General features: G+C 42.2%; 1 long non-coding RNA gene across 1 annotated transcript in view; it reads left to right on the top strand.

The window, feature by feature from the left end:
• LOC142099751 (uncharacterized) overlaps positions 1 to 22781 on the top strand; it is an 82712-nt gene extending 59931 nt beyond the window's left edge. The window contains exon 4 of the long non-coding RNA XR_012678602.1: positions 22695 to 22781. This is a non-coding gene — a long non-coding RNA (uncharacterized LOC142099751). The remainder of the gene's footprint in view (positions 1 to 22694) is intronic.
• Positions 22782 to 26010: the final 3229 nt, after the last annotated feature.

The raw sequence follows: 26010 nt of genomic DNA, 5'->3' as shown, positions 1-26010 counted from the left end.
CTAATCTTTCCTGAGGGTTAACTGCTCCCTAAGTTACCATAGTTCCCGCAGTTATGTTACACTGATTCCTTGTTGACATCTCCCACCAGTTCCCCCATCCTCTATATCGCCTCCTCTATGACATCATTACCATCCCGAGAATGTGTCACACTAAGGAGGAATGAGTAAGAGTTCTGTGGTTGGAAACGGGATCAGTGCGAGCAACTGAAGAGGCAGAAATTAGAGTGTCAGTAATACTCTGCACGTCTCGCTTGTGCTGAGACAGCCCTGGCAGGCAAAAATAGACCCACCAATCGGGCGATTAGCACCTGCCTCTTCTCGCCAGCCAATCGTAATCCATGACATAATTATTATTATTATTATTGGCAGTTATTTATATGCTGCTGTCCTAATGTCATCCTATCACTGTCAACGGAGAGTTCTAACCATCTGGTGGATGAAGGGTTTAAAAACTACTGCTTGGTTATAAATCTTTATATTAATGTGGGACAGGGCTCTTCAAGAGTACAAAAACATGTTATATTCATGCAACGATCCAGAAACTTACCACCTAGACCTCAACGTTAAACCTTTGCTGTTTTTAGACATATAGGAACTCATTGTATCGTTGAAATGCAATTTCTGCCTGAAACGCAGGCGTAAATTGTGTCTGAAAAAAAAGAGGTTTTCTTCATAGTCTGCTGAGTTGGATGGTTCTCAGTTGATCGTCATCATCTTCTGTCTCCAGGGCCTACATTCATCATCATCATCACCATTTATTTATATAGCGCCACTGATTCCGCAGCGCTGTACAGAGAACTCGCTCACATCAGTCCCTGCCCCATTGGAGCTTATAGTCTAAATTCCCTAACATACACACTCAGACAAACTGAGAGAAAGAGACTAGGGTCAATTTTGATAGCAGCCAATTAACCTACCAGTATGTTTTTGGAGCGTGGGAGGAAACCAGAGCACCCAGAGGAATCCCACGCAAACACGGGGAGAACATACAAACTCCACACAGATAAGGCCATGTGGCCTGATTCATTAAGGATCTTAAATGAAGAGGTATCTTATTTCAGTCTCCTGGACAAAACCATGTTACAATGCAAGGGGTGCAAATTAGTATTCTGTTTTGCACATAAGTTAAATACTGACTGTTTTTTCATGTAGCACACAAATACTTGATAGCTTATTTGTACACTGAATTTTAAAGTTGATATTTGTGTGCTACATGAAAAAACAGTCGGTATTTAACTTATGTGCAAAACAGAAAACTAGTTTGCACCCCTTGCATTGTAACATGGTTTTGTCCAGGAGACTGAAATTAGATTCCACTTAATTTAAGATCCTTTATGAATCAGGCTCATGGTCGGGAATTGAATTCATGACCGCAGTGCTGTGAGGCAGAAGTGCTAACCACTGAGCCACAGTGCTGCCCCATTGGCCGCAGTTGCTTAAAATTGCCCTTACACTGCGTTAAATGTAAGCGTTCTAATGCTACTTTCTATCATAGTATGTGGGATTGCAGACAAATATGTAATATTAGCACAAAGAACTGAGATTTATTAATGTTTCCTTTTCTCTAACTTTGATAATTGGAAGATAGGATTATAGGGTAAGTAAGTCACTCCAATTCTTATTATTAAGGATTGGAGTGGGTAAACACTACAGAAAATTTCTCCCAATGGGAACGATTTTATCAACGACAAAGTACCGATGAGCAGCCAATTCCTGTGTACACACCTACACGATTTACCTTCACATTTGTGCTCTGTCATAACCATTGGCTATAAGCATGGTGACTCTGCACATTTCATAGAGACCTATGGACACTGCCGGTCCTGAGTGCGTACACACTGCAGAATTGGAACGACATTGTTCCATCGTTTATAGAGATTTTTAGTCTGGCTATAAAATCAAATGCAACGATACGATGTGCTTTGGTACAATAAAAAATGATCGTGGGAGCGTACACACTAATGTGATATCGGACCAATCAGTCGTTTATTGTGTAATCGGCTTGATATTTGGCTGAAAAACTCAGTGTGTGTACCCAGTTTTATTATTGCTAAAAAAGTTACTTTACAAAAATTGGACTTCGCATACCTCACCCTTCTCAGGTGCAGTAAAAACTGTTATTTTAGAATCTCTACTACGATAGAAGAGTTACATTACCAGATGTTAAAAGATGGGTGGAAAGACGTCAGAAAAAAATGGTGAAAATATATTAAAATATTTGAAGAGACCCAGCAAACGCATATTATGAAATTATTTGTGGCTACATACTGGTATTTATACAAAAAAATTAGTGACGCCCCTTAATCCTCCCCAGCTTTGGTCACCCATTATCTTTCTTCCTTTTGGTACGGAACACTGCATGAGTAATTTGCCTTTCTCTCTAGGATGAACGCTGATGAAGGGTGTCGGGTGGCACGACGCAAGTTACAATATGGACATTAATATTTCTGTTGTAGTTACACTGTTTGGTACTTGGGTCTTATATAATGTACCCAGTACTACTGTGCATATTAAGTCATTTTCTGCTTGTTGTTTGCTGAATTTACAGTACTTTGAGCGTTATACAATGTTCCTTGTACTGCTGTGTGTATTATGACATCTTCCGTTTGTAGTTTGATGTAGTTATATTATAACTCCTCCCCTTTATCTAACCCCTCCCCTCTACCTAACCCCTCCCCTCTACCTAACCCCTCCCCACTATCTAACTCCTCCCCTCTGCCTATGCGCCCTGGCAGAAATCTAGGTACACCTGCACAAATCAAAGCTTTTTTTTAGCTCTGCAAAGCTGCCGTCCTGGGTTTTCATGGTCTGATTATCCAATAGGCTGACTAGGCTGGGTTGCAAGGTTTTTGGGGGCGCAATATTTTTGGTGACAGGGAGAGGTATGAACAGAAATTAATTTTAAAAATATAAAAGAATAGTGGCTCTCCGTGAAAGAAAAATGTAGTAAGGTTGTAATGTTGACGTATTCCCATGGTAAATTCTAAAGCCAGGCGGGCGCTTGAGGGTAAGGAAGAAGGGGAGAAACGGGCAGCGATAGGCGGCCCTCCACCTTATCGTTTTCTTTCTAAGTAGCGTTCATTCACGCTTCTGTTCTGATTTTAATGGACATGATATAATGAGAGATAATAATGACAGTAACTTATTTAAGAAGCCAAGTGGAGCTGAGTTTAGAAAACGTTTGACGGAAACATTGGTGGAAATGGATAAAGGAAGGTAGATTTTAAATTAAAGATGACTTATTTTTACTGTACACTAGCATGAAGTTTATGGACCCTGCGCGTTTTGTAAATAACCTTTACTGCGTGCAGGGGATGGGTCCGCTTTGATATAAATCTCTCCAGGGGCACTTTCTACACATCGCGGATAAACATGTTTACAAAGGTTGAAGGAAACAAAACTATAAAACTGCAACCTTTATGCTGCCACTCATGTGGCTCCCGATATCTGCGTTTCCTCATTCCAGGAGGAATAAGATTGCCCCAGCCTCACCCATCTACATGGCTAAACATAACGTGCCTTCCAAGCTGCTATCTAAATCACAGATATACATTGCCACGTAAACGTATTATATGAGCGCAAATGATGTTTAAAAATATTATGATGATGGGCTAATGATTGACAGAGAGGCATTCCAGGAATAGGTAGCAATAAACGGGGAAAAGAAAATAACAACTTTGAAATCTCTTGTTCACAAAAGTATATAGTTATGCCAGGGGGGCAATTAAAAAGGACTGGACCACATAGAGAGATCGAGATGGGGGTCAGGTCCAAGCACTGAATTTTGAAACAGGCGATTGCAACTTAGCATCAGACCTGTTTCATGAGTGCATATGGGCAGACAGAAGTAATAGGAACAGAGGCGATTCCTGCAATTGGCAAAGAAAATAAATCCTAAAAGTGTTTTCCATGAGAGTAGATGACCTTCAAGTTTATAGGACGTAGCTAAGTGACCTCCGTCTTTGGACAATAAGTGTCCATAGCATTAGGACATTAATGGAAAACAATTGATTGAAAAGAACATGGACTAGATTGGAAGCTGAACTCTTCACTGGTGCCTGATGAGATGCACTGGAGCATAGAAATTGAACCAAGGGTACTTTGCAGGAATCCCAGGGGTCTTGACTACATGGTTTTATGGATGGGGTCCATTCGACCACCTTTATGCTGCTGTCAGGGTCAGTATGTCAGTTTGTGCAGAAGTAAATGTACCTGAGTGACCGCAAATCAGTGTAGTGTATGAAATAACCGGACAAGTATAAAACCCCATATATATAATTATCTGGTGTAACCTCTCTGGAATGGAAAATCTCATGGGCAGGAGCATCACCATGACCTCCTAGTTTGTTTACCCGTTACTAATCTGAGTAAGCATAAGGATATTCAACTACCATTATTTTTGTGTACACACTATACACATTTTACACAATTTACCGTCAGATCTGTGCTCTTCATCTGTGATAGCCGTCGGCTGAAAAGATGGTGACTTTGCACACTGCATAGAGATCTATGGACACTGCCGGTCCTGAGTGCGTACACACTGCAGAATTGGAACGACATCCTTCCAACGACAACCCATGTGAGGACTTCGTGCAACTTCACTAATTGTGGCCTATAGGACCCAGAATATTAAAAATATCTGTTTGAGTCCGAATACAACATAGACTTGTCCGATCGGACCTCAGTTCCAGTGGTCACACCTGCTCCTCTATGGGCACCTTTTATCCTAACTCATACTTCCCAACTTTTAGAATCCCGAAAGCGGGACAAAGTAAGTCCCACCACCGTTCTAACCAAACTCCGTCCACAAATGGTCAGATTTGTACAAAACTCCACCCGCTTTCCTGCTAGGCCCCACCCATTTTGTGGCCCGCAGTCGGTGTGTCCCTCAAAATTGTTAATCCTGCCACTGGAAAATACACATTTTCACTAGTGCACTATGTTAGTAGATCTCTGCACAGGTAAGTCACTCCATTAGTAATAACTCCCTACTATATGCAAATTAGAAATCTCTGAGAAGTTCTATGACCACATAAAAAGGCCCTATGCCAAGTGTTTTTAATACAGGTCACAGAAATCTAAGGTGACTTCTAATTCCCATATAAATGACAGTATTAGCTGCATTATTTCTTATAATACCTTCCCCACTATAATATAAGCTTTCATAATGAATGCTTAAGTGTTCAGAACTCGCAGTTTACACAGCTAATAACGTAACTTGTGCAGTATAATGATCTAATCATAAACTACAAAGCTGCAGCCCTGGAGTAGGATTATGATGACTCTGTGCTGTCATTATATTTCCGATGTGATTCCATTATCACCGTCCTAATATTTTACTACTGACACCTTGAACTCGGGCAAGCGAATGATTGCAGGAGACACGTTGCAGGGAGAGCATTGAGATAGACGAGTCATGTGCAGTAATTACATTCTCCCAGTCCCACAATGTAAAACAGAACATTTTCTCACACACCACAAAGCTGTAAATAAAGACAAGAAGACGTCATTAAAAAATGCTCTGAATTCCAAAACCCACAAACCCATTATTGGACATTAAAAGGGTTCCCCAGCTAGAATGATTTGGCCGCCGACCCCTTCCCATACCACCTCTCTGTAGTGAGTAACTTAAATATACATGATTGAGACGGCGCGTGCTCGAGAAGGGGGTGTAGTCATACTACGCAGGGGTGAGGCCGCTTCTTTCGTCTCCCCCGGATGTGTGCCCAGGATGGGTGCCCAGTCTACCCCTAAAAACATGGCTCACGCACCTGCCGCTGGAATGGGCACATTCTCTGACTGTCCTGGAATTGGGACAAAGGTCTTGGGGCTAGATTTACTAAACTGTGGGTTTGAAAAAGTGGAGATGTTGCCTAAAGCAACCAATCAGATTCTAGCTGTTATTTATTTAGTACATTCTGCAAAATGACAGCTAGAATCGGATTGGTTGCTATAGGCAACATCTCCCTTTTTTCAATCCCGCAGTTTAGTAAATATACCCCTTGTTCTACAGGACACTCCTGCCTAAATCAGGACAGTTGGGAGATAAGGTTTAACAACCTGCAGCTGTCAGAGTGGTAATAACCACTAAAACATGACTGTTATACTCACTGATACATGTTACAGCTGCTAGGGCGTGTACATAGAGGCATTAAAAAAACAATTCTAAAAGCATAGACAAAACTTCTCACTTTGTCTTCGCTTTTAACAGAGTTTTAGACATTCCTTCTCAAAGTCTCCCTACAGCATAGTGCGCTATGGACTTAAGGAGCGTCCCCATAGGACGGAATTGTGTTTTACTTGAACACCTCTGAACGCTGTATACAACCTCGAAATTGTCAGCTTGCCAGAAAGTGTATATGTACTGGCCCATTTGCTTGTATTCCTTTTTTGGACTGTCAGAGTCGAAGCACAGACTTTAAGAATGCACATTAAGAGGCTGATTCGTCAAGAAATGCAAAATGAATGTAACGTGGGTTATTTGAAAACATTGCTGCGTTCTCTGGCGTGTGACCATTCACTAAACACGGATTGCCTCTGTTGGATCACCTTGTATTTTATGAGGTGGCCCAGAGTGCGGTCGTGGCGTTCAACCGCGCAGTTCTAATAGCGGGAAGAAGAACATTTCTTGCAATGAGAAGCCTTGCGGCCGGCTCCTTACAAGAATGTCACGTACACTGTTTGCACTTGGCAGGATGTTTTACACGAACACAATAGTCATATTTGTCAGCATGGGCAGCACCGTGGCTCAGTGGTTAGCACTTCTGCCTTACAGCACTGGGGTCATGAGTTCAATTCCCGACCATTGCCTTATCTGTGTGGAGTTTGTATGTTCTCCCCCCGTGTTTGCGTGGGTTTCCTCCGGGTGCTCCGGTTTCCCCCCATACTCCAAATTAAAAACATACTGGTAGGTTAATTTCCTGCTAAAAAATTTACCCTAGTCTGTCTGTCAGTGTGTGTGTGTAGGGAATTTAGACTTTAAGCCCCAATGGGGCAGGGCCTGATGTGATTGAGTTCTCTGTACAGCGCTGCAGAATTGGTGGCGCTACATAAATTGATGATGATGATGATGATGAAATCATCTCCTCTATCGATAGAGAGCTGGGACAGCCCTGTTGTAACATCGAGACAGCTTGAAACCAGATGGCCGTGCTAACCTCAAGCCCTGCACCTCTTAGACTCCACAAGAAATTGAATGATAGTTGTCTTTTGTAAATCATCCGTTATTTCTGCATATCGCACTGTAGTCCGTCTCATGTGACTTTTTGCGTTAGCTATAGGCCTTGCGTTTTTCTAGCTTGTTATTTTTTAAGGGCTGTATACTTACAATCTCTGTTCCTCGCCGGTAAGTGTGTTTGTTAAGACCCTATGGAGGAAATGAAATTGTCTGAGTTACCACAACGTGTCTCCGGAAAAGTCAGCAGAAACACATTGCGGCAGAGTTTTTACTAAAATCTCTGCTCATTTTAGTGGAGACTTCTGTATCCTATTGGCCGGCACAGGACATCGAGGTGATTGATGTCAGGCAGCACCTCATGGCCAATTGTATCTCCCCCTGTGACTATTAATTATAGCACTTCCTGTTTTACATGTGTTTCTCCCCTACCCATCTTTCACTATTCCTAAGTTCCCAGAAAAGTTCCCAGAAAAGTCAGATATGTTGGTTCCCTAAAAGGCTGTTTTCATTTAGTCACACCTGTGAATCAGCCGCCCTACTTGACAGTATATATTGTAATACATTCTCCCTGTGCAAGGAGATGAAGTGGTTTGACCCAAAGAGCAGACATCGATTTTCAAATGAGAATCCCCCCAAAAAACTGGAATCGCCCATGCCCACCATAGTGACTTGACATTGCCTGCGTGTGACCAGCCAAATGTTCATTCTGAACCATCAAAGTCCATTGAGTTTGTGTTTGATGGTGAGAATGGAACGGCTGGTCAGCCGATGAACCTGATTGGTTCATGGGTGATGTCATCAATTGCCGGGAAGCATTAGGTGCATTCCTTTAAAATTCAGTCACACGGCCGGACCCCCAAGGCAACTTTGTCTGTCTAAACTGATTCCACATGTTTGTGGCCAAAATCGCTGTGGGTCCAGAAGTTCGTCGATAAGGCCAAACCACTGAATCGTTCTGTGAGTGACCAGTTTAAAGCAGATGAGGCTCATTTGTGTAAATGGATACCTGTAATGCAATTTTATGGTTAAGTGCTCCACAGATTATCTTGACTGCAGGCATAAGTGCAGGTGGGTATGAGGTAAGTGGAAACTATAGGTTACATCCCAATAACTGTTTACATGCTTTTACATTTTGTTAAAAATGACAGTAACAGCATGATGTTTAATGCAGGGTATAACCAGCCTTTGAGAGGAGGATGTGAGAACTCAGACTACTGAATTTTCAAACTGAATTGATACAGATCAAAAGAAATCCCCAGCTCACTAGGAGACAGGTTAGAAACAACATCATTCTCATCATCAACATCTATTTATGTAGCGCCAGCAGATTCCGTAGCACTTTACAATTGGGAGCAAACATTAATAAAACAATGCTGGGTAATACATACAGACAGAGAGGTAAGAGAACCCTGCTCACAAGCTTACAATCTATGGACAATGGGAGTTTCAAACAATATGCTACATCATATTGCACACTGGACCAGCTAGAATGCAAAGGTAAAAGTATTGAGTGGGCTGTGTTAGCTGTGTAGAGGGTGGTAATAGGGTAACCTAGGGAGATTAAGATGGTGGTTGAGGAATATCATAAACTTGCCTGAAGAGGCAGGTTTTTAGAGAAAACTTGAAGGTTTGAAGGCTAGAGGAAAGTCTTACTGTGCGAGGGAGGGAATTCCACAAAATGAGTGCAGCCCAAAAAAAGTCCTGTAACCGAGAATGGGAGGATGTGATGAGAGTGGAGGAGAGACGCAGATCTTGTGCAGAACGGAGGTGTCAGTTTGGGAGATATTTTGAGACAAGTGAGGAGATGTATGTCAGTGCAATTTTGTTGACGGCCTTGTATGTTAGTAGAAGAATTTTATATTAGATTCGTTAGAATAGAGGCAACCAATGTAAAGACTGACAGAGTGGCTCAGCAGAAGAACGGTTTGCAAGGAAAATCAATCTAGCCGCTGCGTGCAAAATAGATTGTAGGGGTTCAAGTCTGACTTTGTTTATTTTTCTACAATAAGGCTGCACATATGTTAATAATAATATTAATATTAATAATTCTTCTCTTCCCTGATTGGATAAAAGTTTCCATCAGTAACTGCACAAATGCATTCTCAGAATCTTGTCTGTTCCATTCAGAGAGCCCAGAATATCAACATCATCTGCTTATACATAGTTACTTTTTCTTTTTAATCAGTCCATTAACTACAAACATTTTCATCCTTTATTAAGAGCATCCCAGGATTTTCCAGTTACCAGGACGGAACATCCTGGTTCCTTCTACGTGTGTCTGTCCTCCTTCCATGCGCTCAGCGCTTCTCCCTTTCATCTCCCCAGCAGGACAAAAGCCGCAATGCTCAGTTGTACATGAAACGCCGCTGTGGGCGATATGTGAGCTGTAGACTCTACGTACAGGACAGCTGGGCCAGGTCAGATGTGGATTCCTTATCACACAGCTTTTCTTGTAACATTTGCCGGAACCTGTCCTGAAACCGTCAGCTTTTATCCCTGCTGTAATGAGATGGAAAACTCTCAGTCGTGGCCAAATCCTCGTCTGACCCTTTAAAGGTTGGTGAAATAATCTAGAGAACAGAATATCGACCCGTTATCTGGTATTTACACGTTACCAACAGATCACACAAATAGCCAAAAGTAATTGACCAAAAAGTTGGAGGTGTTATTGTTTCACTTAAATCATTTTGCAAGCTAAAATATTATGTTTTATTGTTTGGCACTATATAAATCATGATATTACACAGCGCTATACAGAGAGTATTTGTCATTGAAATCAGTCCCTGCCCCTTTGGAGCTTACAGTCTAAATTCCCTACCACACACACACACAGACTAGCACACCCCCCAATCATCCAGATTTGAGCGGGACAGTCCCAATTTGAGGACTCTATCCCGATCAGGATTATCCTCTGCCGCTCTGCATGGCAGGGAACCTGCGCACAACACTAAAGGGGTTTGAAAGGGAGGGGAGGAAAGTACAGTGCAAAATAAAGGCATTTTGTGGTATGCATTGAGTGCGCTTCGTAAAATGATCTCCTGCAATTGACATATGACCCGTCCCATACCATGCACCCCATACCTCTAATCTGTACCTATTGGGAGGTTCACTCCAATTTTGCTGCAAACACAGCAAATAATTATATATTTTAATAAAGGACCAGAAATGCTCGACGCTACAGGCAATTTTATCATTGTGTATATACCGCCAATAATATTACGTACCTAAGATATGTAATCAATCAGATCAGTACCTGCGTCATTGGAGCTTACAGTCTAAATACCCTACTGCACTTGCATACTAGTATCATTCTTATCAGAAGTCAAGTTAACCTACCAGTTTGTATTGGAGTGTGGGAGGAAACCCCTGTAAACATGGGGAGAACATACAAACTTCACACAGTTGGAATCGAACTCATGATGTCAGTGCTGTGAGACAGCAATGCTAACCGCTGTGCCGCTGTGGTTGCTGCGTAAACAGATTGAATGGAAATCCAGAAGCGTCATCAACTATATGTAAGCAAAACTTCCTATATCTGTGAATATTATCAGCAGATCTATATATATATATATATATATATATATATATATATATATATATATATATAAGTGACCTACATTCTAGGATTGGGATCCTTTTCAGAGAAATCTGTTTCCAAATAAATCTATTTCTTACGCAGGAACAGATGTCCCACCTAGAATTCAAGACAGTTTCTTAGTTAAGTCATCATTTTTTTTTTGTACATTTCTTTTTAGACTAAACACCATCTGCCTTATTTACAGCGTGCTAAGTGTTGGCTTTCCCCGACCTCTCATTCAGTTTATGGCAGTTCTTTAAAAGAATACTAAACATTCCTGTAAGTGAAGCAGTGTGCTGTAGTCTTTTGTGACTTCCATCTATCTGGTTGTCCTTTGTGTGGGATCCCGTATTATGCAGTGACTGTGTATGTTTGTGCTGAGAGGACTGGTGTGTGTTTTGTTACTCTGGTATAAATGAAAGGGCTGGAGAATGAGAGGACTATGTGAAATTTGATGAATATCAACTGTGCTAATGGGGACAGTTGAGACCGCATGAGAATGGCTGTAATTTGAGAGAGGAATGTCTGGAATTCCATTGAAGTGAACCCAAAATGGCCTACGTTAACCTCACATCCCGCAGGAGGTAGGAGGGAACTAACAGAACCACATTCTTCCCTCTCTGTTTCCTACTCTCTCTTTCTTTAATCCTCTCTCAGTAAATCTATTTCTCTCTCTCTGCTCTTCTTTCTCGTACGGGGTCTATTTATTATAGGGATAAAAGTCCTTTCCCCAACAAAAACGGGTGTTTTCTCCGGAGTTAGGGCTTTGCCCTCTCTAACGTGGGGTGACCTAAGCATGGGGGAGCCTATCTAAGAAGGATCGCAGAGGTACATGTCCTGCCGCAGTCTTCATCGCTATCTCAAGGTGACGATAACACATACATGCCAATTTTTAAAACTTCTCCCTCGGGAGATCCCGGGGGAGAAGTCATGTGACATGGAGGGGGGCATGGTGACGTTGTTGTGTCACAATAGCCCCACCCCCACTATTAAATGCCGAAATTCACGGCATTGAATAGCGGTGGTGGGGCTTCACGACGCGATTAAGCCCCGCCATTCAATGCCATGAACTTCGGCGGATTCGGGAGGTTTGCATACTCTTCTGGGAGTCCGAGAGGACTCCCCGAAATTCGGGAGCCTCCCGGGAATTCCGGGAGAGTAGACGAGTATGTTATAGCAGAGGATACAAGGACTAAGGGAATAATAGGCAAATATATGAGATATCTTCTTATGTCCCTGCTTGAGTTATTCAGCCTCTAGCACCCAAGGGCTTGCAGATCCACTGTACATATGTGAACAGGTAAAGCTGGGTCGCACATGCGCAGATGTGCGCAGAACTGACCCAGCGAAGCGATAAGACTAGTGAGTATCTACTAAGCATCACTCAGCAAACTTTTATTGTTAAATTGCTGCAAAACTGTCGCAAAATGGTCGGGAAATTGCTGTGATAAATCAACAATAGAAAACCTTACTTACTGACGACGGATAGTAAATAGAGCTCATAGGTCCTTATTTAGAGCACCTGGACAAAGTATGTTTGGATGCAAGGGGTATAAATGCAGTTGTCTGTTGCATGCAGGAACATACTGACTGTTTTTGTATGTAGCCCACCCCCGTAGCCAATATAGTTTTGCCAAAATGCAAACTTGCCCCTTCTCACTCCTAACTTTTACTGAGGCCAATGAGTTTCCCCATCGCTAAATGACCAGGGGGTAAATGTATTAACCTACGGTTTCTTCAACCCCCGCGAGTTCGGCGTCGGAGGTTAATACATTTAACCCCAGATCTGCAAACAGTTTACCTGCAGTTGTGCAGGGCCACGTGACAGCTACTCTCCACTCCCAAATTGGTTATCCACCTCACTTACCTGGATAGAGATCAAAGTTACAATCCTGGCAATTTAATTAATCAGCTCATATTTTGATTTGCCAGGGATAGCAGGCAAAGGTGCCCAGTAATTATAAGTTACACTCCCTGATCATACACCCCTATGTCCTTATGTATTGTTGTTGTATATTTATCAAACCTTCCAAAAAAAGTGTGTGTTGCCCATATCAACCAATAAGATTCTAGTTATCAGTTCCTAGAATGTACTAGATTAGAGCATAGCTAGAATCTGATTGGATGCTATAGGCAACATCTTCACTTTTTCAAACCTGCAGCTTGATAAATTTACCCCCTTGAGTCCTTTGTATTTATTATTTTTCACATTCTTTTAAAAAAAAATTCAATTTGATTTATTTAGTGTTTTGTGCCTTAGCTTTCCATTATTGTTATAAATTGTTATAATAAATTAGTCGTCTTCAGATTTTCTTGGAACTCCTGTCTTCTTTGTCCTCCGTATTTTGTTTATTTACTGTATTTAAGAGTGTCTGTAGGCAAGTGCTTACAGGCAGGGATTTCCTGTGACCTTTCTATCTCTACATACAACACAGCCTGCAAGAAATACAAACAAACCTTTTCTAACCTTGTATTTAATAGGCGCTCCGGTGGATTCCAGGTTTCCTGTGTGTGCGTGCTGTAGAGGTTGGATGGGACATATGCTAATAGCCTGGATCCAATTAAAGGGTTGCTAAAGCTGAAATGCAATAAATTTAACTGGTTCCAAAGTAAAACGGTACCTTGTGACATAAATACTGATGTTGGAGCTTCCTATATGGTTCTAAGTTACTTAAACCCTTTAATCTCACTAACAGGAGGAAACTGTCCGACCATGTGTGATCTGCGATCCCCCGTATGAAGTCTTCAGGGATTTCCTGTTGTCTTTGAATGTGGCCCCTAAGTGTGTGCAAAGCCCAAGAAAGATCCAATCAAAATCAATTCTGATGATTGTCGGTCATGCCCAAAAGTCCACTCCGCAAAGTTACGTCACTCCACCTGCCTGTGTGGTCACGTGCCAACCTTGGCCCATATTTTTTTATTAATAGTAGCTATCGGCCAGGAGCAAAACAGTGTACCGCTGGGGCCCCATAGCAAAATTTGGGTAGGGTCCTGATAAGGCCATTCTCGTCTCTAGGGTCCACTCATAAATGAGCAGGGGCCTGGAGGGCTTCGTGAGGGCTTCAGAGGTGGTCATGACATGGTCCACCTCACCTCTGGGCCAGTATCATCATCATCATTTATTTATATAGTGCCACTAATACTGCGGCACTGTACAGAGAACTCACTCACATCAGTATTCCCAATTGTAAAGCGCTACGGAATTTGCTGGCGCTATATAAATAAATGTTGATGATGATGATCAGTCCCTGCCCCATTGGAGCTTACGGTCTAAATTTCCTAACACACACACACACAGAGACAGACACAGACTAGGGTCAATTTAATAGCAGCCAATTAACCTACTAGTATGTTTTTGGAGTGTGGGAGGAAACCGGAGCACCCGGAGGAAACCCACGCAAACACGGGGAGAACATACAAACTCCACACAGATAAGGCCATGGTCGGGAATCAAACTCATGACCCCAGTGCTGAGAGGTAGAAGTGCTAACCACTGAGTCACCGTGCTGCCCCAACCCCCTGCACCCACTATAGTAATGCCCCAGGTTAGAGGTAGATGAAGACTTCCTGTTTTGTCACAGATGTATATTAAAAAACACAGAACTAACGCATTTGTTAGTCAAGGCACGCACAGTTAAAAACAACAAAAACATGAAATACATTTATTAGGATGCTGTTAATGTCTACTGAATATTTAGCATTTATTTCTTGAAAACTCTCGGAAGCATCCATTATGTTTCTATTGTATTAAATTCTTGTTTAAACACGCTCTTTTCCTAAAAAGTACTTTGCAACCGGGTTGTTCAGAATAAACTATTAAATAAACTCCCCTTAAACTCTCTAGATCTTGAGTATAATACTTATATAAATGTTTGGTGCGCAATGTAATGTTTTTTTGTTTTTTCGTTGCTTACTTTGTTTGCCTTCTTTCTTACCCTTGGCAAACTGCAGGTTGTTCATGTGACAAAGTAATGGTTAGCACAAGTTTGAAAGCAGCTTCTAATTACTCAAAGGTCTCCTTTATTTGTTTTACCCTTACCCCCAGGGCCACGGAGATAATGAAACTGTGACAAGATCTGAAGGGTACTGCTGTGTATTTCCCAGGTCAATAAAAGGAAACATCTTTGTAAAAGTAACTTGTAACAAAAATGATGTCAGTACCCATCTAACATATGACACCAATTATGGAGGAATTAGCCTCTAAACAGTATAGGGAGGGCTGCCCTTCATGTCCAAACCAATGCTAAGGGCCAGGTGTCTCTATCTCAGGTCACTGGATGTCTGAGGCATTGTAGGGGCGGGTTTGAGGGTCTGAATGACGAACGGCATATGGGGCTGCAGCTCTAATTGTAATGGGATACGGTGACTATTCTTAGCGACTGTCAACACAAGCCCAGCGGTACCATCTCCCTTACTCACGGGAACACGTGTGCCCAGTGGTCACAGCTGAACATGTAACTCAGAGAGGACAGGTGGGGGGATGACACCTGTTCCATTCATTTTGCAGCTCAGCTAAGGGGGGGGGGGATATCTAAATAAGCTAGATATTACATCTGCCGTAAAACTGAATTTGGAAAGAACCCATTCCCAGCCACGTTTCCTTTCATTCTAAAGCATTTTAATACTGCGCCAAACCCATTTGCAAATAAAGAGGTTAAACCGACACTATTTTATAGTGAATTACGTTTTACCTACTGAGCCAGCCGTGTCAGCAGCAGGAGCCGGGGAGGAGTTAAAGTGACCCACATTTGCAGAATGCACAAGGAAGGGACAGTATCCGCAAGGTCTGTTTTTGCACTCGGATCACCCAGCTGAGAAATTCTGTACAAAAATAAATATAATGTTGGCAGTGTTATTCTGGTAAATACTACTGGGACACACCGGATGTACAATTTTGGACATTCACCTAATTGCCTTCACTTTTCTGGATGCAAAAAATAAAATACTTGTTAGTGTAGGTGTAACATCAAGGTTGTCTTCCTCTTTTTTTCGGCAGTGGCATTACTGCATAGTTGCCCAGTGTAACACCTGCCCTTCGGGAGATCCCAAATGGAAGGTCATGTGACAAGTGCGTGAGGGGGCGTGGCGACGTGGCATTGCATAGCGGGGGAAGGCTTATTAACGCAAATCACTTTAAGTCCCGCCTCCCACATGACCAGGGGGATGCCTACTCTTCTAGGCATCTGAGAGGACCCCCTGAAATTTGGGAGCCTCCCGAGAAAGTAGGCAAGCATGCGTTACTGTGATGTCTAATACCCTGTATGTGGGACAATAGTATACCTCCTAACAGGCGTATATCATACCTTCCAACTGTCCAGATTTTGGCGGGACATCCCTAATCGCGGCTCATAGAAGAGGCCGGCTTAATAGAAAAGTGGGCGGGGTTTCTCAAAATTTGACTATTTGTGGGTAGAGTCTGGGCTGAATGTGGGCAGGGCTTACTCTGTCCCGCTTTCGGAATTCTAAATGTTGGGAGGTATGGTATATGTGTGTTTATGCAAGTCTGCATGTGCTGAACTTGCAAAAACTTGGCTTTACTGTACTCCGCCAATGATAGAACACCCCTTCCTTCCCCTGTCCCGCCTCCCTAGGAGCAAGCAGGCGCAAGTTATAGAATTCACGCAAGTCGCCGTAGGTGCTTATGCGTGCGCCCACTCTTCCTGTGCAGTAGCCCAGCGCTATCTTCCAACAAGGCCAGGCTGAGGTGGGTCAGACAGAGGACAGAGTGTCGCCATTGGTTTTAGACTGATGGCTGTCTGCGCATGTGAAATAATATGGCTGGATGGTACGGTGACACAGTGGATAGCATTGGAGAGAGAGAGACTCTCTCTCTATGTGGTAGAAAGTTTAGACTGTAAGCTCCACTGGGTCAGGGACTAATGTGAATAAAAAATGGTTCTCTGTAAAAGACACTTGGCAACATTTTGGACCCACCCTCTGGGTTGTTCCAGAGAGGAGGTCCAAGAGACAAATGTGTTTGTGGGTGGGTGAGGCGACACGATTTGCAGCATCTCTGCTGTGCAACATGGGGACGGAGCCCTGATAATGCAAAACACATTAAATTGTGTGGTGAAGGTCCCTCCCACTTCAGAAGAATGTGCAACCGGTGAAGGTGGCCTGCACCATCAGGGACTGTTGGACTCTCCTGGATATTCCTGTACAGTAGACAAATATACTGCAAAGCACTGCATAATTTGTTGTTCCTATATCAATTAAGAATAGTAATATATTTAAAGATACAGAAGAGATTTCATTGCTACAGAATTATGCATCCGTTATATTAATTGGATAATATGATACATGTCATTGCGGACCACTTATGGAGGACACTTAATGAAATTTGTAGCATATTTAAGCTGTATGTACAAATTAATCTGCAAGAAGTCTTGTAATCTGGTTTGTAAAAATCCTCATACACTTTGCAAGAGCCACACTGTAGAGTGTCTGCTCCGGCAGTCTGGCTTTATAGTAATTTATAGTACATGTTGCCCATAAAGTGCCACCAAACACACATTTATTGTCATGAAGCCTTCTCAGTAAATAATGCCCCCCCATCGCCCTCGTTCTCTCCTCTGGACCTCACAGATATCTCCTGGGGTAGATTGTTTCACATTCCTCTGCTGGAGGAAAATGTCAGTCGTCTCACCTGTATGAAGCTGTTACTGGGATCAGGAGGAATCCGTTGAACCCCTTAGAGCTGATGCAGTTTAGAAGTTGGTAGGAAGCCAGGAAGTAAACACTGTTACATTGTTTCAATTCCAGGGGGGTCAAAGACAAGCTCAGGCACAGAGATTATTCTGTGCTCAGTTGGACGAGTGCAGACAGAGGCCGAACACTACATCGCAATAGTAAAATTTTGGTATGGGCCCCATGGTGGCCTCTGCTCTCAATGGCCATCACCTCTCCTCCTCACTCATTACCTCCTCACACTCTCACCCTCCTCAGACTTCTCTCGTGCTGCTCCCCTCCTCTGGAACTCTCTCCCTCTCCCAAACAGGCTCTTTACCTCCCACCAAAGCTTCAAGCAGGCTTTTAAAACCCACTTATTCATCAAAGCCTATCAGCTTCCCTCCTAGCTCACCTCTTCTCCCCTTATCTCACCTCTCTTATTCTCCCCCATTCATCTGCCCCAGCCATTAGATTGTAAGCTCTCTCAAACAGGGCCTTCTTCCCTCGTGTTCTACTTCCACCACTTTCGTTATCACCAGCATCCCAATGCCTTTTATTTCCCCCTCCTCCCATGCCTCACGTTCTAAGGAGATGTTATTACCCTCCTACGGTCTCAGAGCAGGCTATATTGTTCTGTCTATATTAAAGTGCTTTGCCTATATGACCATTGTCTGTCTGGTTATTATGGTTGTACCGTGTTTTTCCATGTTACTTTTTTTGGCATATAACCTGTGTTTATCTTCTATCCGCGTTACACTCATTACACTGCACAAACATACCTCACAATTAACCACACTGTAGTCCCAGCTAGCCACATCAGCCTCACAACGAGGCCACCACACCAACTCAATTTCCCAACCAAAAGTCACGCTTCCTCTGCAAAAATGGGCATGGTTGGTGGGTATATGGGTGAGCGCGGTCTAGCGCTGGAGCGGAATGATTGCTTTTTCCAACAATTCCTAGTTGATCCTTGAGAGTAAAACAAAGAAAACTATCATTACGAGTCACCCCGCCCAAGCAGTACGTCAGGCAGAAGACACCTATAAATACTGAGCACCTAGGGCCCCATTTAGAGAAAAAACTGCAAACTTTATTTTAATTATAATGTTTGTCATACTGTCACGAACATGTTCCCAGCTTCCGTGACTTTGGGTGTTCGCTGTATGAGGTTACACACGATTCCAGCCCACAGTCTCTCTCTACCTATCACACAGGTTATAGACCTGCTGAATCGCCCCACAACACAGCTCTCACACCCCCACACACTTCAGGTTTGCCACCACCTATTGAATACGGGCAATAGGACCCTGATATACTGTCCCACACTGGCACACAAGGCTTCTAGCTACCAACAGGTTAGCAAAGCCTACCCCAGCAATCAAAGGGTTAACTTGTCACACCTGCGGACTGTTACACAAATGTAAATGCAAGCACACACTAAGCTTGCTAGTCAAATGTATTAACAAATCATACACCGGCATTCAAAGGGTTAACTTGGTCGAGCTATATTCTTCTTAACAAGCTAATGGATTCGTTAGAGTATCAAGGACGCCACATATTAAATTTATAGATTTAATACACAAAGGTACAGGGCATTCAGATATAAAAAGAAAACAATTAATAAACTGTTTTGCTTGAGTATGTTATGTCAATTGTTTAAGTTGTATAATCTGTGCCATGGGAAATTGGCTAAGAAGATGGACAGTTTATCAATGTGGATTGATTTTCCCAAAAGACTGACAATTTGTTGTAACTAGTCTCCGCTTTCTAAAGACACCTTTACACCTTTCCCCACCTCCCGGGGGGTTGTGGTCTGTGACACTTTTTTCAATCACCATTTGCATGTTGCCTGATTTACTACCCAATCCTACTATGTGAACTAATTTTTCTGTGGAGCGTCACACATACCCAATTTTATTATTAATAGATCCCCTATGAATTTACCCATCTAGGTACACTGTATCAGTTTGAGCTTATACTCAATTTCGCTCTGTGGCAGAATTCTTAATTTGACATATGAGCTGCCCTTCATCATGCTATAGAGGAATATGCGGTTGATCACTGCTTTTATTGATTTTAAATAGCATATTTTAAAACTGAATTATTCTTGTCTATATAAAATATAGCCAAGTCAGCACATGGTCTCTTTGAGCCAGACACCATGCTGAATGGTTCCTAAAAGCCTATTTAGTTGTCAAAACTCCATCCTAGGCCAGGATATAGCTCACCGCAGGGGCCTTTGAAGCTGCTACAGGTGACACTGCTATCTTCTAACACTGGGATGTGCAGAGTCACCGAATACACACACAACAAACTCTCTGGCTTCCCATTTTACACTTTAGTAGCTCAACTTATCAATGGATTTATTTGATATACCATATTTACACTGCAGTTATGGCCTTATTCCCCACAGTTATGTGATGGGTTAACCCTTATAAATAACTGTTAGTTCTCTATGTTCATGACACATACCAACTATTGTGTCTAATTGTCACACCTCCCCGGGTGCCTACTGTCTTTTTGCAGAGCCAGGATCACTTCTAAATGACAAAGTTACCCTGTTACTGCAGCCTAAATATCACCCCACAAACTGCCTGACAACAGTCATCTCCCAAACGCATTTGTTATTCCGATATACATTATGATAATGATCCCACTATTTATCAGCCATCAGGGTCTGAGGTGTGTCTGGTTACCTTAATTTCAGCCTAAAATATAAAGGGATAATAAAATTAAAGGACAATAGCAGACATTTAGGGGCAGGGGAGATTAGTCTGGAATGTTAGTGTCTCCTTGGCTGCTGGGGACCACTGTTTAAAGACCAGATTAGTCTCAGATCTGATAATTGCTTTGAAAACAATTTGTGCATAGAAACTCATTCTTCTCCTATGTACTTTATTAGCTTTATTTTGATGACCAATCAAAGAGACATTATCACTTGTAAGTAAGGAGACTTTAAAGCCATGAACTCATCAACAACACTTGTAAATTAAAAAAAAAGTAAAGTTTAAAAGAAGAAAGTGGATTGTCTATACTGAAATACCTGATAAACAGTGGTGGCAGTGGGGAGTATACGGGAGTATGTCATACCGTCACTTCTCCTACTGCCTTCATTGTAACACTATCACACTCTCGAAATTCGGGTCGGTCTCACGGACTCCCGGGAGAGCTGGCAAATCTCCCGCATACCGCTACTGCCACCACTAAATGACGCGATTCGCGGTGAATCGCATCATTTTGGCCCCGCCCCCGCTACAAAACGGCATTTCCATCGTGGGGGACGCGGCCAAAATGACATGTTTGGCTGCGCCCCGTCTCCTCCCACCCTCCATTCACGCCCCTCTCCCGGAAAGAGCTTCGCGAAAGTAGGTAAGTATGAGATATATATATATATATATATATATATATATATCATAATGTTTATGTTTATATATATATGTGTATATATATATATATATATATATATATATATATATATATATACACACAGTGGTGAAAGTGGGGGGTATACGGTGGTATGTCATACTGCCACTTTTCCTACTGCCTTCATTGTAACACTATCACATTCCATTCTCTTAAATTCCCATTACATTTCCGTACCTTCACTGTCAAATTTCCACTGCTTATAGGGATATAATTTATTGAAGCAGAGATTAATATATTGTTCTGTTGTTTTAAAAAAACATATTTTATTAGAGAATTTTTCAATTTTTAAACAGTATACAGAATAAATTACATTGAACAATCAACAAATATAGTGGGATTAAGAAATCCGATAGGAACAAGAACAATAAAAGTAAAAACAAAGAAAAGAAAAGCAGGGGACAGGGAAGGGAGTGGAGGAGGAAGTTTCAGTAAGGGGAGAGAGGAGGGGGAGATGGGAGGAAAAGAGCTTATTATCATGGTAAGAGGGGGGAGGAAGAAGGGCGTCTAACCTGGCATCTAGGTGTCCAATAGGTAGTCCACGTGTACATGGCTGTTCTGCTCCATAGGAGGCGAGCCAAGGGTTCCAGATTGCTCTAAATTTGTTGGGGCGGTCATTGATAATGCCCATTTAAGCTCATAGCGGTCTTTAACAGGTGGACGAAACGGCACCAAAATATTGTAAAAAGTGTAAATTAAGCCAATGGGGAGAGACTTACCTCTACAACAAGTTTCTAAAATTGTAAGTTGGTTTATAAGCTTGATTGTTGGAAATGAATGGTATAGGTGCCTTAATTGAAGAGATTAATATATTGTATATTTCAATTACCTAAAGTCCGCTGATGTAAAATGCAGAACAGACAAATTGATACATCTGAGCTTATTTAATAAAATTGTGCACATGCAACATCTGACCAGTAGCAACCAATCAGATATTCGCTTTCATTAATCTGACTACACTATGTAGCTGAAATCTGATAGCTGATTGGCTGAGATTACGGCACATCAAAGATATCATCACCACGGTGTTTAATAAGACTCAGAATAGCTTATAATGAATTTGCTCCTTCAAACGGGCACTCAAAACTCATCTCTTCCTCAAGGCTTACCAGCCCTCCACTTAACCCTCTTTCCATGCTCGCTCTCATCTCCTAGATCCTCCTTTGAAAAGGGTGCGCTTGCTCCCCTCCTCTGACTCCCTCTGTGCCTACTGTCTGTTGCCCTCCCTTTAGGATGTAAGCTCAAATGAGCAGGGCCCTTCTCCCTCCTGTCTCTCTACCTTCTCTTCTGCTCCAACCTCAATATTCTTGATTTTCCTGGAGCATCTGAAGTCTCGGTATTATTCGTTTATTGTTCTGTACTGTTATTCCCTGTACTGTCCATTGTTTGTACTGTGTTCGGCGCTGCGGAAACCTTGTGGCGCCTTATAAATAAATATTAATAATAATAATAATAATAATTTGAACAAACCACGTCCTTTAAAGGTGTCACATTCAATGGAAGGAAATCCAGGAAAAGAAAATAGTGCATATTTAATCACAAATCATATTTAATCGCAAACTCAAGAAAAGGTATATATTCCACAAGCAAAGATATTTTGTATGAAGAAGCAGCCGCATTATAAATGTATTTATATTTTATATATCAGTTTTAAAATACTCCGCTGCAAAAAGTTTACATCACGTTGCAAAATGATAAACCACAGAACTGAATACATATTGTCATAGGACTCATAAAAAAACACTTCACATTACATTCTTCATTTAACAGTTGCAGATGTTTAGTGCTTAATGTAGTCATATAGTAAATTTACTATTGTAATAACTTCTCTATTCTGTCTCACTGCAGTTCCTTTGAATATCCATCCAGACCACATGATGATTCAGGAATTGACTGTTTGATATTGCTCCCATTGAATGTTGTAGGAGATGGAACTAGAAGGTATTACCCGTTATGCTGTTTTAGCTGAGTTTATTCTAAGATTTCTTTCATTTACAATTACTTTGTTTGAATTTCTGTTATACATTTGAGGCCCTGCTTATGCTCTGATACTGATCCCTGGGTGGCCAATCAGAGCAACAGAATGGTCACAGCACAGCCAATCAAATCACTGGAATTCTCACAACTGGGGTAGTGTCATGATGTAAGGAGGGGAATGGAGGCAGCAGGAAGCCACAGACTGAGTGTTAGAGATTGGAAGGAACAGGGTCTCCCAGCAGCACAGAATATATCAGGAGATGAGTGATGTGTTAGTGAGGACAGGGCTGCATGTGACATGATGTGACATGATGTGAGGAGGAGAATGCATATAGGTGGGTATCCACAGAGGGGTAGATATATCAGGCCTTCTAAAAAGAAAAATTGAAGGTGTTGCCCATAGCAACCAATCAGATTCTAGCTATCATTTCCCTAGTATAGTCTAGAACATAACAGCTAGAATCTGACTGGTTGCTATGGGCAACACCTCCACTCTTTTTTCCTGTCTTCCTGGCCCACTCTGTGGGGCCCCGGGCAATTGCCCAGAGTGTCCTTTCGTAAAGACGGCCCTGCCTACCTATTATGTAGTGCTTTACAGATAATATTCTATCATTCCCTGTCACACTGAAGCTTACACTCAATATTCTCTAACACACACACACTAGGCTTCATTTTGTCAGAAGCTAATTAACCTACCAGTATGCATTGTGAGTATTGGGGGAAACCCACACAAACTCAGGGAGAACATACAAACTCCACTCATATAGTGCCTTGGTCAAAATTGAATCCCTGGCCCCAGTGCTGTGAGACAGCAATGCTAACCATTGTGCCACCATGCAGCTCAAAGCTGCCCCCTTTATTTGACTTTGGTCAGCCATGAGGTGCTTGAAAGAGGCAAGATGTTTCATTCAAATACTGCAGCATTTGAATGCAAAGTAGCTTCTGGCTCAAATGCCACTTATTTCAATTGACAATTGCTGTCAGATACGGATATTTATTTTATTGTTTGGCAGTAGTCCACTCATTTTAATGAAACAGTGCAAGCAGAACATTTTACTTCTACTTTCATTACTGGATTGCTTAGAACTTAAATGACCACCCCAAAGCTTATTACAAGTAATACACTAGCCTTAACCAGCCCCTGCAGACAAGGTAACAAGGGATTACACAAAGGAGAGCAGATGTACTGGTGACCCTGAACAGCAACAGGCACTTTACTCCTGAAAAACAACAGGCACTTTCTTCAGATCCTTGGGTCTAAATATTTCTGGGTTTCGCACCTCCACCGATTCCATGCAGAGGCCAAACACAAGAGTCTTCCTGCTTTTGGCAGGCTCACTCCAGCAAGCTTGGCCTGTGTAATGACACCTATATGCCTCTCCGGATTCTTGCTAGACCTCCAATAACACTAGTCTTCCGGGAACTAAAATCCCCTATGATATTTCTTTTAAACGAGAACTTTTCCTATGCCTCCTAGGTTTAGATTTCCAAGGGAGTACCACTAGTGGATACCCTTAATGCTAAGATATTCCTAGGTGCTACGTGCCCTCCCTACCATAACTATCTTACACACTCTTTTAATGGTTCCACTTAATCTGTGAGTGGTACCTTTAAGACAAAGGAGGATAAACAACGGGTCACTGGGGCAGTTAATGATTGGAAATGGGTTGGATCTGTATAACCCTTGTCTTAACCCATTAAAATAAATTAGCCCTCATCCTCACCGTTTTTGGTCACCAGAAACTCTCTATTGGGACTGGGTTTGTGTCCAAGTCATCAGTATTAACAGTGAATGATGTTTGAATGAATAGTCTCTTATAGAGTACCCCAGAGACGTGTCTACGTGCCATATGCTGATTGTGAAACCACGCGGTGTGATTTTTGGACGCGTGCTACTGAAGCATAAAGAAAGTTTATAATTAAACTGGCAGACATATGCTATATGCATTAATGCAATAGACACCTGCTATTGCTTTACCGCTAGAAGCACCTAATTACCGAATCTGTGACTTACCAAATGAGATGCCTGCGCCAGTCCCCCTGAAACGCGTGGGACTGGTACAGGCATCAGAAATTAACATACACGCGCCCCCAAAGGAGTCGCAGCTCGAGGACCTATCGTCAGTTGCTCGTGGATCGATCAGAATCTTATACACTACATGATCGTTAGGTGGATTGGTCGGAAAATAATAAACAGTACGACCAGGCAAATGAGCCGGCAATTGACACTTTGGCATGACTTTCGACCATAGTGTCACACTAACCCGACTTACGACCGAACGGTATGTCGGCTAATTTACCCAATTATTGGACGAAAACGCTCCATTGTGTACCTAGCCTTAGCGTATGCAGATATAAGACTATCAACCTTTTCAGGGTTAGCCGACAAGGTCATTGTTATTCCAGGACCCTGGATTAGACTCCTAGATACCTTCTCCACAGGGAGTCAACGGTCTCCAACCACTTTGGGGGTGGACACTCAGGGTAAGTCTTATCATTTTCCCTATCACAGTCTGACTACCTCCCCTAGCTCCCCACCATTAGCTCCAGCACCTCTGGGATATTGAAGGGGTTATAACCTGTGTTTTTGACTGTATTGGTGTGTTCATGGATTAGTGATTAGGAAAGGTGCTTCCATCACGTGTGTATGCTGTACCTGCAAAGAATCCCATCTGTCTGGTGATTGTATATCCGCCTGTCTGTATTGCCATCTACGGAATAAACTGCGTCTTGGTTGCGCCAATCTGCCTAGGTGATTTCAAAGAACCCGTTAGGACGTGCACTCCTCACACTGATAAAATTTTTATTTTGCAGCCTAATGCATCTTTAATGCCTTAAATAGCAGCAAGTTTAACAAATGATTAGGTAGTAATGTATATTTTTTACAAATGAAGTGAGACCTCTGCAGACCAGAGTATAAATGTTTTCTGCTACACATCTATCTGCATTCCCCAGACATTAGCAATGCTCAACCCTGACCCACAGTTTCTGAGTACAGGTGTCTGCATCGCCCAGAGGAACATTTGTACCTTAAACTAGAGACGCAAGTAAGATTATGTTCCCATTCTTTGAATTGTATTGAGGTTGGTGTCAGATGAGTGCAGACTCTGTATCTCGATGTACAGTGCACGCCCTCGTCTATTTGGCTAATGTGCAGATATTGTATTTTGCAGGGTTTTTCTTTGCC

Source organism: Mixophyes fleayi, chromosome 8, assembly GCF_038048845.1.
Source record: "Mixophyes fleayi isolate aMixFle1 chromosome 8, aMixFle1.hap1, whole genome shotgun sequence".
NCBI lineage: Eukaryota > Metazoa > Chordata > Amphibia > Anura > Limnodynastidae > Mixophyes > Mixophyes fleayi.
The sequence above is the reverse complement of the archived record's forward strand: the minus strand, read 5'-3'. Positions and strand labels throughout refer to the sequence as shown.